Source organism: Myxocyprinus asiaticus, chromosome 20, assembly GCF_019703515.2.
Source record: "Myxocyprinus asiaticus isolate MX2 ecotype Aquarium Trade chromosome 20, UBuf_Myxa_2, whole genome shotgun sequence".
Classification (NCBI taxonomy): domain Eukaryota; kingdom Metazoa; phylum Chordata; class Actinopteri; order Cypriniformes; family Catostomidae; genus Myxocyprinus; species Myxocyprinus asiaticus.
This window is the reverse complement of record NC_059363.1, coordinates 42,376,959-42,390,781: the sequence shown is the minus strand read 5'-3', so window position 1 is coordinate 42,390,781 and position 13,823 is coordinate 42,376,959. Positions and strand designations below refer to the sequence as shown.

Genomic DNA, 13,823 nt, shown 5'->3' with positions numbered 1-13,823 from the left:
TACAGTACATTAGCACTAGTAAAAACTTTAATTCTTAATATTGTGGTGGCTCGACCTGCCCCTCACTCTCGTCATCATCGCCCTGCCTTCAGCCAGGCTCACAACAGGAGTGGGCAGGAAAGAAGAGGTGCAACTTAGACCCTGTTTATACCTAGTATTAAGATGCATCCCGGGTGATCCGATCACATGTGGTCAAGCAGACACATCACCATTTACACCTGGTCACTTAACTGCGTCTCTTGTGACTACTTGTGTTCGGATTTCAAAGGGAGGGTCTCTGATTTCATGACGTTATACATCAATCACTATGTCGGTGTGTTACTGCATGACATTAAAGCAAAACAAAGTCATAAAACTAAAGAAAGCACAAAAAAATGGTGCGCTGTTTCTCCCAGATGCATTTGAAATTTAATCAAAACAAAAACGCAACATTTCGAGCAGGATTATCCGTTATTTTAGTGGATTACTTGTATCAAAGGAGCTTCAGATGTTCGTGCTTCTCATCAGTGTTGATGTCAAACACATTAAGAAGATCCTTGAAGTTCTCGTTTTTGTGTATGTATTTGCTTTTGTAAATTTTCAGATCAGAGGATTATTTCCTTTTAAAGCCACTCGCAACTGGCAAAGTTTACACTCTGGTGAGGGGTGGTGCTTTACTTCTGTCTGGGACGCATTAAGGACTGATTAGCATTTACACCTTAAATGCGATGTGGTCACATGCGTTTTTTTACCACATTCCTATGCGATTTTTGTTATCTGAACACAAAACGTTTTAGACCCTGTTTAAAACTGTATTTAGCGCTGACCACATGTGATCCGATCACCAAAAACGCATCAAAAAAGCCTCGTTTGGGCAGCGGATGATGAGGCATCTCAACGCCTCATCAACGCTGCCATTAAAACACAGAGCGCGCACCCCCAGCGCGAGTTAGATGTGTCGTGGGGGAGATGACCGCACGTGCCACAGCCGACAGGCATGGGTGCCGAGCCGCCCTCACAGTCGCCACGGCCTTTGGGAAGATGGACCGCGGCAGAAGCCGCTGCCCCTCACGCCACGGACCGTGGAGGGGAGCGCGTTGTGGCCGTTGGGCCATTCCTGGATGCCAGATTCACCTGTATTTTGAACACTTTCTCCATGGACACTATTTATTCCCCTTTTGAACTTTATGTTTATAATTATTTAAAACATAAAAATAATTCCATTATCTTCTCCGAGGCCTGACGCCACACCCACTGTCCCTCTCTCTTGCTCACCCTGCCACAATATCAGTAATGAAGTAATTACTCATGGAGATACCCATTCTTGATTTCCAAAAATGGAATTTTAACAATTAAAAAACATAGTTATTGATATCCGCTACTAAATTTTACAAGCAGAATTTTACAGTGATGCAATTACAGACAAAGTATCCATGATTAATTTCTTACTAGTTCAAAATTCACACAGTACTACTTACTAGCAAAAATTATATTTTTTTATATCAATAATTGAATTACAACTAGCAAAAATGCTTTTGTTGATCAATTGAATATTTCAGTTGTTGGTATGAGGAATGGATATTTGCCCTGGTAACAATGTAATTATTGACCAAATTATTATTTTTTTTTTAATTATTTTACTAGTAAGTAGTACATTGCTGATGTGTGTATTTGGAATTTCAACTAGTCAGGAATTATTATATTTACCTGGAATTGTGTTTTGAACAGGAGTGAATGAAACATCATTGTGAAATTCTGCCACAGTGAAAATGCAGTTACAGCAATCAATAATTCTGTTTTTTAATAGTTGGAATTCCATTTTTGACATCAGAAACAGGTATTTCCAAGAGCAATTACATCCTTTATCATATCAAGAATTACAATTTTTTTAGGGCTGGGATATTTAATGAATTAATTTCTGTGATTAATAGTTGACTGTTTTAAGAGTAAAAAAACAAAACAAACAAAAAAACAAAAACAAAATGAATGCAGCATCCCTTTTTTTCCCACATTCTAAAACTTCAACCCACTTCCTATGACATATATAAATTTCCAGGAGGTATACACATGACTTGATTGCACATCCTAGCACAGGAAAATTATTGTGCTGAGCAGTGCACGGCATGCTTATTCATTACGCCCAATGCATGTCCCGGACATACTTTACACGGGAGCGGATTTACTGCACGGATGTACACTTAATGTACACTTAAGTTTATCTTGCCAGTAAAGCTGGATATGAACTGAATCTGCCCATTTGATCCCATTAAGTCGACTGTACTTACAGGTAACTTTTACTTACAGCATGTCCACTGATTTTACGGCATGTATACATATACTTGTATCAAAGATATATACCTGTAAAAATGTGTTTAATTAAATCTATCCGCAAAAAAAAAAAAAAAAAAAAAAACTGAACATTTTAACCTGTACATACAGTATTTAAATAATTAAAAGAAATTATGACTAACCAAATTCTTGCAAGTTCTTTGAGACAAAGTATAAAGAAAATATATTTATGATTATATTTTTTGAATGTTTGTTGTAATGTACCATGTCCTACTATGAACCGCGATCAATCACAATTAATCACAGAAAACTGTGCGATTAACTAGTTTAAATTTTTTTATTGATTCACAGCCTTAATATTTTACTAGTGCAAACGTAATTATTGACAAAGAATTAGTATTTTTACTTGTATTGCGCTTTATGCTTAAAACAGGAAAAATCAATTTGCAAATGGGGATAGAAATATAAAGATATAATAATAATAAACTTTATTTTTATATAGCACTTTAAAAGTAGCTTCTCAAGGCGCTTTACACAGTAAAAAAACACAAGCATATAATAATACTGTAGCGCAGAGGAGGGCGGGGCCGGGCGGAATGACGGACGCCCAGACCCCAATCAGCCTGATGAGGCGAGCAAGGGATAAAGGCGACCAAAAGACGGCAGCTCGAGAGAGAGAGAATTATGGGCAGCTGCCCTGTATGTGTTTGTGTGTCTTTTTATTTAATTAAATATTATTTATATGGTGAAGCCGGATCTCGCCGCATCCTACCCCCTTTACATTGGTGCCGAAACCCCGGGAGGGATGCCCATTGTAGAGTCCTCGACACTGCCGTCCACCCAGGGGAGCGCCGCTGCCATTCGCCGGGGGATGGAGTAGCCCAACCACCCAGACGCGGGGAACGGCCGGCGTCCGCGAGGCGAGGAGGGATGGGACTCCCCGACCGCCTGGAGCGATGGAGTCGCTGCCAGGGGCGGAGGAGTGTCCCCACGTGCTGCCAGAAAAGCAGAGGGGCATTCTGTCCGCTGGGGGTTGGAGGTTTGACTCCGGTCCGCCCGGGGAGGAGCAGCTGTCGTCCACCTGAGAGGGTGGAGAAGTGATCGGGGACCACGCGACGGCGCATCAGAGAACCGGTGGGTGAGCTTTTTCCTCACGTGCTGTCGCTCCGTGTTGGCCTTTCCCTCGCCTTTTTTTGTTTTGTTTTTGTTTTGTTTTCCCCTCCTGTCTCCTCCAAGGTCGAGGAAGGCGGGGATGACCTGCCGGAAGGCGGGGATGACCTGCCGGAATGCAAGGCATGCCCCCCACCCCGGAGAGGAGTGGGGGGATGTACAATGCAATGCAGGGAGGAGTGTAGCACGGAGGAGGCCGGGGCCGGGCGGAATGACGGACGCCCGGACCCCAATCAGCCTGATGAGGCGAGCGAGGGATAAAGGCGACCAAAGACGGCAGCTCGAGAAAGAGAGAATTATGGGCAGCTGCCCTGTATGTGTTTGTGTGTCTTTTTATTTAATTAAATATTATTTACATTGTTAAGCCGGTTCTCGCCGCCTCCTTTCCCTTGTACCCCCTTTACAAATACAAAGCATGAAAACAAATATAGTATATAAACATGCATATCAAAACACAGATAATAATAAATCAGAAAACAAAAATAAAAGAGTAAAGTAAAAGCTATCCTGAAGTAATATGTTTTAAGAAAAGATTTAAAAATGCCTAAAGTCTGTGCTTCTCTTATATCAGCTGGAAGTGAGTTCCACAATTTAGGAGCATAAGAAGAGAAAGCCCTATCACCCATAAAACGTACACAAGTCTGAGGGATAACCAAGATATACGTTTTAGGGTGTAAAGTGTTAAAAGCTCAGACAAATACTCAGTAGCCAGACTATGCAAAGCTTTATAAGTGAGCATAAGGATTTTAAAATCAACACGAAACCTGACAGGGAGCCAATGCAAGGATTCCAAGATAGGAGTGATGTGTTCACTTGTCTTGGCCCTAGTCAGGATTTTGCACATACTGCAATTTGTTTAGTGTAAATTTCGATACCCTAGCAAGGAATGCATTGCAATAGTCAATGCGAGAAAAAACAAAAGCTTTTCAGCGACAGAGAAAGATAGGATAGGGCGTAATATTGCAATATATCTGAGATTAAAAAAAAAGGATGTTTTAACAGTATTCTGGACATGTGGGTCAAATGTCAAACTCACATCAAATATACCTCCAAGATTTTTCAGTTTTCGCTGAAACTCCAAAACAGAGCTGTTGACAAATACAGTTGAAGAGCCAGCTTTACGAAGCTGGTGAGGAGAGCCAAGAAGCATAACTTCAGTCTTATTACTGTTAAGACAAAGAAAATTGTGAGTCATCCTTGTTTTTATCTCAGAAATACAATTTGAAAGATATGAGACCACCACACTATGGTTAGGTTTAGAGTAGACGTAGATCACGTAGACCAAGTGATCTTAAGAACTGACCAAGAGGAAAAATTTAAATACTAAAAAGTAAGTGGCCTAAAATTGAACCCTGTTGGACACTAGAGTAAACAGAACCACTATCAGACCTACAGTCACCCAGAGAGACAAACTGCTTACGTCAGTTAGGATCTAAACCAGCTTAATGCAGTCTCAGAGACACCAAAGACAGTTTCAAGATGGGTGAGTAAAAGATTGTGATTGACAGTGTGAAAGGCGGCATTGAGATCAAGAAGTATAGAAAGAGAGCCAGAGTCTGAAGCTATCAACAAGTCATTAATAACCTTAACCAAAGCCGTTTCAGTACTATGGAGTTTTCAGAAACAAGATGGGGGGATTTCTCCTGAAGTCCACTATCATATCCACTGTTTTGAGTGTGTTCAGCTCAAGGTTATGACCGCACAAGACAGCCAGATATTCAACCTCCCATCTGTATGCAGACTCGTCACCACTGCGGATGAGGTCAACAACCTTGGTGTCATCTGCAAACTTCAGGAGCTTGACAGAGGGGTCCTTTGCAGTGCAATCATTCGTGTACAGGGAGAAGAGCAGTGGCAAGAGAATGCATCCCTGAGGAGCACCAGTGCTAATAGTGAGGGATCCCGGAAAGTGATTTTCCCTAGTCTCACTAGCTGCTGCCTATCTGTCAGAAAGCTGTTGATCCACCGACAGATTGTGGCTGGCAAGGAGAGATGAGTCAGTTTGGTTGAGAGAAGATCAGGCATGATGGTATTGAAGGCTGAACTGAAGTCCACAAATAGGATATTAATAGTAAGGTGATTATGTAATTGAGAGGCTACAACATGCTCTAAGATTTTTGCATGAATGAGGAGATTAGAAATAGGATGAAAGTTGTTGTATTTGTCCAAATCCATGTTTTGCTTTTTTGTAACTGGAGTTAAAGCAGCAATCTTAAATGCTTCTGGCACAACACCAGTGTACAGTCATTTATTATACTGAGAACAGTTGGACACAGAGATGTGAAACAAGATTTAAATAAACTAGTAGGGAGAGGATCTAGTATGCTAGTGGTAGCTTTCATGCATGATACCTCTTTACTAAGCAAATCAGATGAAAATTTGTGGAACCATTAGAACTTCCTCAATTGACGACTGAGCAAAAAAATTCTCTTGAATCCGAGATAAACTTGGAGGAGCTTGACGAGGTAATTAAGGCCTTGCCTTCAGGCAAAGCTCCGGGGCCAGATGGTTTTGCCGCTGAATGTTTTAGATATTATGCTACAGAATTGGCTCCACTTTTGCTAGAAGTTTATACAGAATCATTAAAGAAGGAAAGCTTCCCCCAACCATGATACAAGCACGGATCAGTCTGATCCTTAAAAAAGACAAAGATCCAAGTTACCGTCCAATTTCCATGATCCAGCTAGATGTAAATATACTGTCAAAAATTTTGGCTAATCGATTAAGTTATGACATCTCTTATACATATAGATCAGGTGGGGTTTATTAGGGGCCGCAGCTCTTCTGACAACATTAGGCATTTCATCAATATCATGTGGTCAGTGGCGAACGATCAGACTCCAGTCGCTGCCATCTCACTTGACACCGAAAAGGCATTTTTTATGGTAGAATGGGATTATCTTTAAGATTTTGGAAATATACAGGTTCGGGAGTACATTTATTGGTTGGATTAAGTTACTTTATAGATACCCTGTAGCGGCAGTACAAATAAATGGATTAATTTCAGATTATTTTACTTTGAATAGGGGCACTCGTCAGGGTTGCCCTCTTTCCCCATTATTGTTCTGTCTTGCCCTGGAACCATTAGCAGCTGCGATAAGGAGGAGGACTTTCCAGGGGTGGTGGCGGGAGGTGTGGCACATAAGCTTTTGCTTTACACAGATGATAATTTATTATTCGTCTCTGACCCTACTAGATCTATGCCTTGCCTCCACAGAATTATTAATTCCTTTTTTAAGTTCTCAGGATACAAAGTCAATTGGTCTAAATCCGAAGCTTTGGCTTTGACAGCATACTGCCCAGCAACGGCTTTCCAGCCGGGTGCTTTCCAGTGACCCAAACAGGGCATTAAGTATTTGGGCATTTTATTCCCAGCAAATTTGTGTGATTTAGTTAGAGTTAATTTTGACCCCTTAATAAAATGTTTTTAGAGCGATGTGGGCAGGTGGGCTTCATTGCATTTATCTATGATCGGGAAAGTTAATGTTATTAAAATTAATTGTATTCCAAAATTCAACTACCTGCTACAGGCTTTCCCTATAGATGTCCCCCTCTCTTATTTCAAGCAATTTGACAACATAGCGAAGTCCTTCATTTGGAATCGTAAGCATCCCAAATTACATTTCAATAAATTACATAGGCCGATAGACAAAGGTGGGCTAGGCCTACCCAAGATTTTATTTTATTATTATGCATTTGGTCTCAGACATGAGAGAGCCCCTCCCTGGTTCTGTATAGAATAGGAAGTTCTTGCCCCTATTTCACCATTGCAGAGCCTATCAAATTAATCGGAGAAGTTACATCTCGTTATCTCGCATTTGAACTCTGTATGGACAAAGGTGTCCAGAGTGTTTAATTCAGACATTTATTTAAATGTTGCCTCGAGCATATGGCTGAACCCCAAATTATGCATCAACAAGTCCCCTTTTTGCTGGTCAGAATGGATTGGGAGGTGGGTTAATACACTCGGTGACCTATATGAGATTGGAGTGTTGAGATCCTTTCAAAATTTGGTTAAACTTTTTGGGATTCCCAGATCTCAGTTCTATAAGTATTTACAGTTGCGCCACCTGATTTGTACTGTTTTTGGGAGTGGTTTACACCCCCCTAAAATGGCAGATACTCTGGGAGTGGTGATTACTGCTTTCGGAAAAGGTCATGAGGCATCGGTGTATTACTCCCTGTTAATTCAGAGTCTGGAGGACGGAGCTTCAGCTTCTCTTAAGAGATTGCGGGAGAACAATCTTGGCTTGGTATTGGAGGAGGGAGTGTGGGCTAGGATTCTAAAAAATGTCAAATCTGCATCTAGAGATGCAAGGGTTCGCCTTATGCAATTCAAGATTTTACATAGAGTCTATTGGACCCCCTCTAGATTGTATAGGCTTGGTCATAAAGACACACCCACCTGCTGGCGATGTCAATCAGAAGATGGAGACACAACCCATGTTTTTTGGGGGTGTCGTAAGATTCAAGAATTTTGCCTGAAGGTGCAAAGTTTTGTGTGTGATGTGTTGGGCACTCAGGTCTCGTTCGGCCCCAGACTCTGTATTTTGGGAGATGGGAAGGTCATGGATTTGGAGGATAAGTACATGAAGAACTGGGTTTTGACCAGTGTGATGATTGGTAGGCAGGTTATTTTGAGGAGTTGGAAGTCGGATGGAGCACCCTCGGTCCCGGAGTGGTGCGCGGAGATGGGTTGGGTGGCTGCCTTCGAGGAGGGGTCGAGAAGGATGGAAGTTAGGGATTTTTATAATAAGAAATGGGGCAATTACCTAGCATTTCTGGGGGAATCTCGAGGAGGGGCGGTGGAGGTTTTTTTGTTTTTTATTATACTTGATTATTGTATTTTGTGTGTATCTATATTCTATTGACCACAGGGGTGTTCGTGGGGGGGTCAGGGTGGGGTGGGAGGTTGGTAGGGGGTGGGGATATGGCGGGGGTTTAATGTTTAAAGTGATTGATTCATTATATATATGTTGTTGTTTTTTTATTGTGTGTATTAATTTATGAATCAATAAAAATGTAAAAATAAAATAAAATAAATAAATAAAATGATCCCACCACATCGCAAGCGGGAAATGATCAAATGACTATTAATCTTTGAAACTGCAAAACTCTTTTAAATTGTAAAATATATAAATAAAATTTTTGCATGAACAGGATGATGATGCATCATCCAACATATTATTTAAGGGAAATAAATAGAAGCATTTGCAAATTTTGTTGTCATAGCACAAAATAAATTATGAAAAGGGGCCATCTTACGCCACTACTGGGGAAAGATGACCCCCCCACCTGGGGCAAGAAGCCCCCCCAGGGTAAACTTGTACCAGCTGTCATCCGATTTTTACAGAATGTATAAAATACATCTGATATCATTCTTAGTAATATACAGTACGGTGCAAAAGTCTTTGGCACATAAGATGTTTCACAAAAACATTTATCTTAAGATAGTTATGTATATCTTCAGCTTTAGTGTTTCAATAGGAAATATACATTTTAGACTCCCAAACATTACTTTTATAGATAATAATTAGAATAGATTAGAATAGAAGAACAGGGAGCCCTACAACAGATAGCATGGCCCCCACAGACCCCTACTGAACATCAAGTAAGTCTGGGATTAAATGAAGAGATAGAAGCAATTGAGACAGCCTAAACAGGTAGAAGAACTGTGGCAAATTCTCCAAGAAGCTTGAAACATCCTATTTGCAAACAACTTAGAAAAACTGTGTCCAGGAGTACCTAAGAGAATTGGTGCTGTTTTGAAGGCAAAGGTGGTCACATCAAATATTGATTTAGCTTTTTTTATGTTTACTGGACTTTGCATGTCATTAATAGATAAATAAACTATTTATGGCATTATTTTTGAAGACAAATTCTCAATAAATTAGAATGTCATGGAAAAGTTCATTTATTTCAGTAATTCAACTCAAATTGTGAAACTCGTGTATTAAATAAATTCAATGCACACAGACTGAAGTAGTTTAAGTCTTTGGTTCTTTTAATTGTGATGATTTTGGCTCACATTTAACAAAAACCCACCAATTCACTATCTCAAAAAATTAGAATATGGTGACATGCCAATCAGCTAATCAACTCAAAACACCTGCAAAGGTTTCCTGAGCCTTCAAAATGGTCTCTCAGTTTGGTTCACTAGGCTACACAATCACGGGGAAGACTGCTGATCTGACAGTTGTCCAGAAGACAATCATTGACACCCTTCACAAGGAGGGTAAGCCACAAACATTCATTGCCAAAGAAGCTGGCTGTTCACAGAGTGCTGTATCCAAGCATGTTAACAGAAAGTTAAGTGGAAGGAAAAAGTGTGGAAGAAAAAGATGCACAACCAACCGAGAGAACCGCAGCCTTATGATTGTCAAGCAAAATTGATTCAAGAATTTGGGTGAACTTCACAAGGAATGGACTGAGGCTGGGGTCAAGGCATCAAGAGCCACCACACACAGACATGTCAAGGAATTTGGCTACAGTTGTCGTATTCCTCTTGTTAAGCCACTCCTGAACCACAGACAACGTCAGAGGCGTCTTACCTGGGCTAAGGAGAAGAAGAACTGGACTGTTGCCCAGTGTTCCAAAGTCCTCTTTTCAGATGAGAGCAAGTTTTGTATTTCATTTGGAAACCAAGGTCCTAGAGTCTGGAGGAAGGGTGGAGAAGCTCATAGCCCAAGTTGCTTTAAGTCCAGTGTTAAGTTTCCACAGTCTGTGATGATCTGGGGTGCAATGTCATCTGCTGGTGTTGGTCCATTGTGTTTTTTGAAAACCAAAGTCACTGCACCCGTTTACCAAGAAATTTTGGAGCACTTCAGGCTTCCTTCTGCTGACCAGCTTTTTAAAGATGCTGATTTCATTTTCCAGCAGGATTTGGCACCTGCCCACACTGCCAAAAGCACCAAAAGTTGGTTAAATGACCATGGTGTTGGTGTGCTTGACTGGCCAGCAAACTCACCAGACCTGAAGCCCATAGAGAATCTTTGGGGTATTGTCAAGAGGAAAATGAGAAACAAGAGACCAAAAAATGCAGATGAGCTGAAGGCCACTGTCAAAGAAACCTGGGCTTCCATACCACCTCAGCAGTGCCACAAACTGATCACCTCCATGCCACACCAAATTGAGGCAGTAATTAAAGCAAAAGGAGCCCCTACCAAGTATTGAGTACATATACAGTAAATGAACATACTTTCCAGAAGGCCAACAATTCACTAAAAATGTTTTTTTTTATTGGTCTTATGATGTATTCTAATTTTTTGAGATAGTGAATTGGTGGGTTTTTGTTAAATGTGAGCCAAAATCATCACAATTAAAAGAACCAAAGACTTAAACTACTTCAGTCTGTGTGCATTGAATTTATTTAATACACGAGTTTCACAATTTGGGTTGAATTACTGAAATAAATGAACTTCTCCATGACATTCTAATTTATTGAGATGCACCTGTATATATATATATATATATATATATATATATATATATATATATATATATATATATATATATTACTCTGAAAACAAGTAAATGTATCTTGTTTTAAGGATGATTAGATGTCTTTACTGGAAAACAAGACAATTGTTCACCATTAGTTTCCCATCACAGTACAGTAAAGTAAAAATCATCAAATATGCAGATGACACTAAATAGGTTGAGCATGTGCAAGCAATGATGACTTAGAAATGAACATATCTAAAACTTATGAGGTCATTGTTGTACACCCCATTTCCACCAGTGGGTGATTCTTTTGAAGACTGTCAAGAAAATTTTCTGGTCATATTTAATCCCATATCAATAGTAATAAAAAAGCATAAAGAAAACGAAGCCTTCATTTAGGACCATTAAGATGTTTTTGCACTGTGACATTTTCAGGACACTTGAGCACATTTACCCCCCAATTCTCATTACTGCAAGACAGACAGCCATTTTACTTTTATTTTTTTTTTTTAAAAATTTAAGCAAAATAAGCAAAAATAAAAGCCAGTACCAAGGGAAAACTAAATGATCTATAAATACTTCACAATGTAAAAAGTATATCTTTTTTCAACAATGGAGTATTGATGAATGTGGCCAACATAGTGTGACGATAATTTGTTCAAAACCTTTCCATAAGGTAATTCTCATGTAAAAGACATAGATAACAAAAAAGGCAACCTATTTTTCTTGCGCTTATGCAAATTAGTGAAACCCTCTGCTTTATCAGCCTGGAAGATTATACACAATATAGAAGCCTAGCAAAAGAGTTGAATCATTCAATGACATGCATTAACAGGAAAAACAATAAAAAAAAAAAATTAAAAAAAGACACAAGCTTAATGAAACCAACTATTGCCCAATTTCTGCAAAATGCCCATGTTCCTCTTTCAGTTAATAGAATGACAGAACTCTAAAGAACAGTATTTTCTTCATTTGCAACTGTATCATTCTGTTTTGGACATGTATTTAACACAATTGTAGCCCTGATAATCAGCCATAGAAGGTAAATAGAAGGTATATTTCCACAGAACATGAATATCATACACAATTTGCCTACATTCTTGCCATAATAAACAATATAGCCTACCGACAGTGGGTGTTACAATCAAACACTAAAACATATGAGTATTTACATAGACTATTTTCTGTCTATGAAAACAGTGGTTGAAAAGCAATATTATATTAATAGATGATTGATATTTTTGAAAGCACTTTTTGAAATTTTGAAAGTCCCCAGTTGTTTATAAGATATTATCTGCTTCACCTGTATAATATATGCTAAAATATTGTCCGTTTTACCTGTTCACCAGACTCAATCAGATGGAGCGTCTAACTGCCGATGTTTTTTTTTTTTTTTTGATATTCTGAAATGACAATTAACTGTCCTTCTATCACTTTTAAAGTTAAGAAGTAAAGACCACACTCGGCTCATTTGAGAGAGAGAGAGAGAAAAAAAAAGAAAAGACTTCTGCTAACGGAAGACACATTTCAAAACACCCGTCAGTTCTTATTATACACATAACAGCACAGTAGAAATGCATATATGAGTGTTGATGTGTTTCTACAATCACTCAACTGTTACAGGCGAATTTTAAATAAAATCAAAACGCTGTTTTTATTTTCATTATTATAATTTAATGTACAACTATATGAAATCCACATTTATTTTTTTTTGTGCACAGCTCTCTGTCACACATAGAAAAAAAGTCTTGTCAGGTAACCTAAAAACAGCCTGGTCTCATAAACATTTCGTGACTGTGGCAACATTTTTGCCAAAACTAAATTATGCGCTTCATTACACATTTGGCTGCAGTTTCCTGTGAAAGGTCCACCAGGGGGCGCCAAAAGTGAGTGAAATGGTGTCGTAATCAGACGAGGTTTTTAAGGTGAATATTAGATGGAGGTTTTAATGAGATAAATGTGCCTCTGGCTCCCTAACCTCAAAGTTTAACCTAAACCAAACCAATAGTGATCAAAAATAATCTAAGAGGTGAACATAACAGACATCCTTCCCTTAAACCAACACCTTAAAGGAATATTCCAGGTTCAAGCTCAGTCGACAGCATTTGTGGCATAATACTGACTACCACAAAAATGTATTTTAGCTCGTCCCTCCATTTCCAGTGAGGCACTTACAATGGAAGTGAATGGGGACAATTTTTTGAATGTTAAAATACTCACTTTATCAAAAATATAGACAAGACATCAAGGATATGCGTTTAAACACGATTTTAGTGTGATAAAATCACGTACTAACCTTTTCTGTGTAAAGTTATAGCCAATTTTACAACTTCGTTACCATGACGATGTAATGTCAACAAACCCTAAAACCCTAAACAACTGTAAAAATGGCAATTTAAACAATTTTGTAGCTCAAAAAAAATAAAATAACAAAATACCAAAAGAAATAATGTAAGTGCTTTTATAAAATTACAAGCTTCACATTTCTGCCTTTAAACCCTCCAAAAATTGGCCACATTCACTTCCATTTCAAATGCCTCACTGTAACCTAAATGTTTTGAAAACCTTTTTTTTTTTTTTTTTTTTTTAAAGGAGGAGGAGGAACGAGTCTAAATTGATTTTTGTGGTAATCAGCATTATGCCACAAATACTGTCAACTGAGCATAACTTGCATTGAACCCGGAACATTCCTTTAACCTAACCAATAGTGTCCAAAAACAAAATGAGAAATAAAAGCACACATTCTGAAGAAAACATATCATCTTATGTCACTCCTATGACACTCATCTCACGTCAGCTTGTATGCTTGACTGGTCTCAAGCTGTGGTCTTCCGAGTCCAAAGTCCAGTGTCAATTAGGTGAGCTACCGCTGAAGTTTATAACATTGGAATAAGTGTGAAAATGAGTCTGTAATACAAGCGTTAAAGTGTGTAGTTTTTCAA

At 38.9% G+C, this 13,823-nt stretch overlaps 1 protein-coding gene across 2 annotated transcripts in view; it reads right to left on the bottom strand.

The window, feature by feature from the left end:
• The window catches only part of LOC127410967 (interactor protein for cytohesin exchange factors 1-like), a 25,897-nt gene extending 13,520 nt beyond the window's left edge, over window positions 1-12,377 (bottom strand). The window contains exon 1 of one of the 2 annotated variants that reach the window (XM_051646261.1): window positions 12,220-12,377. The gene's annotated coding sequence lies outside the window, so the exon portion shown is untranslated. The remainder of the gene's footprint in view (window positions 1-12,219) is intronic. The other variant, XM_051646262.1, reaches the window with a different exon arrangement.
• Window positions 12,378-13,823: the final 1,446 nt, after the last annotated feature.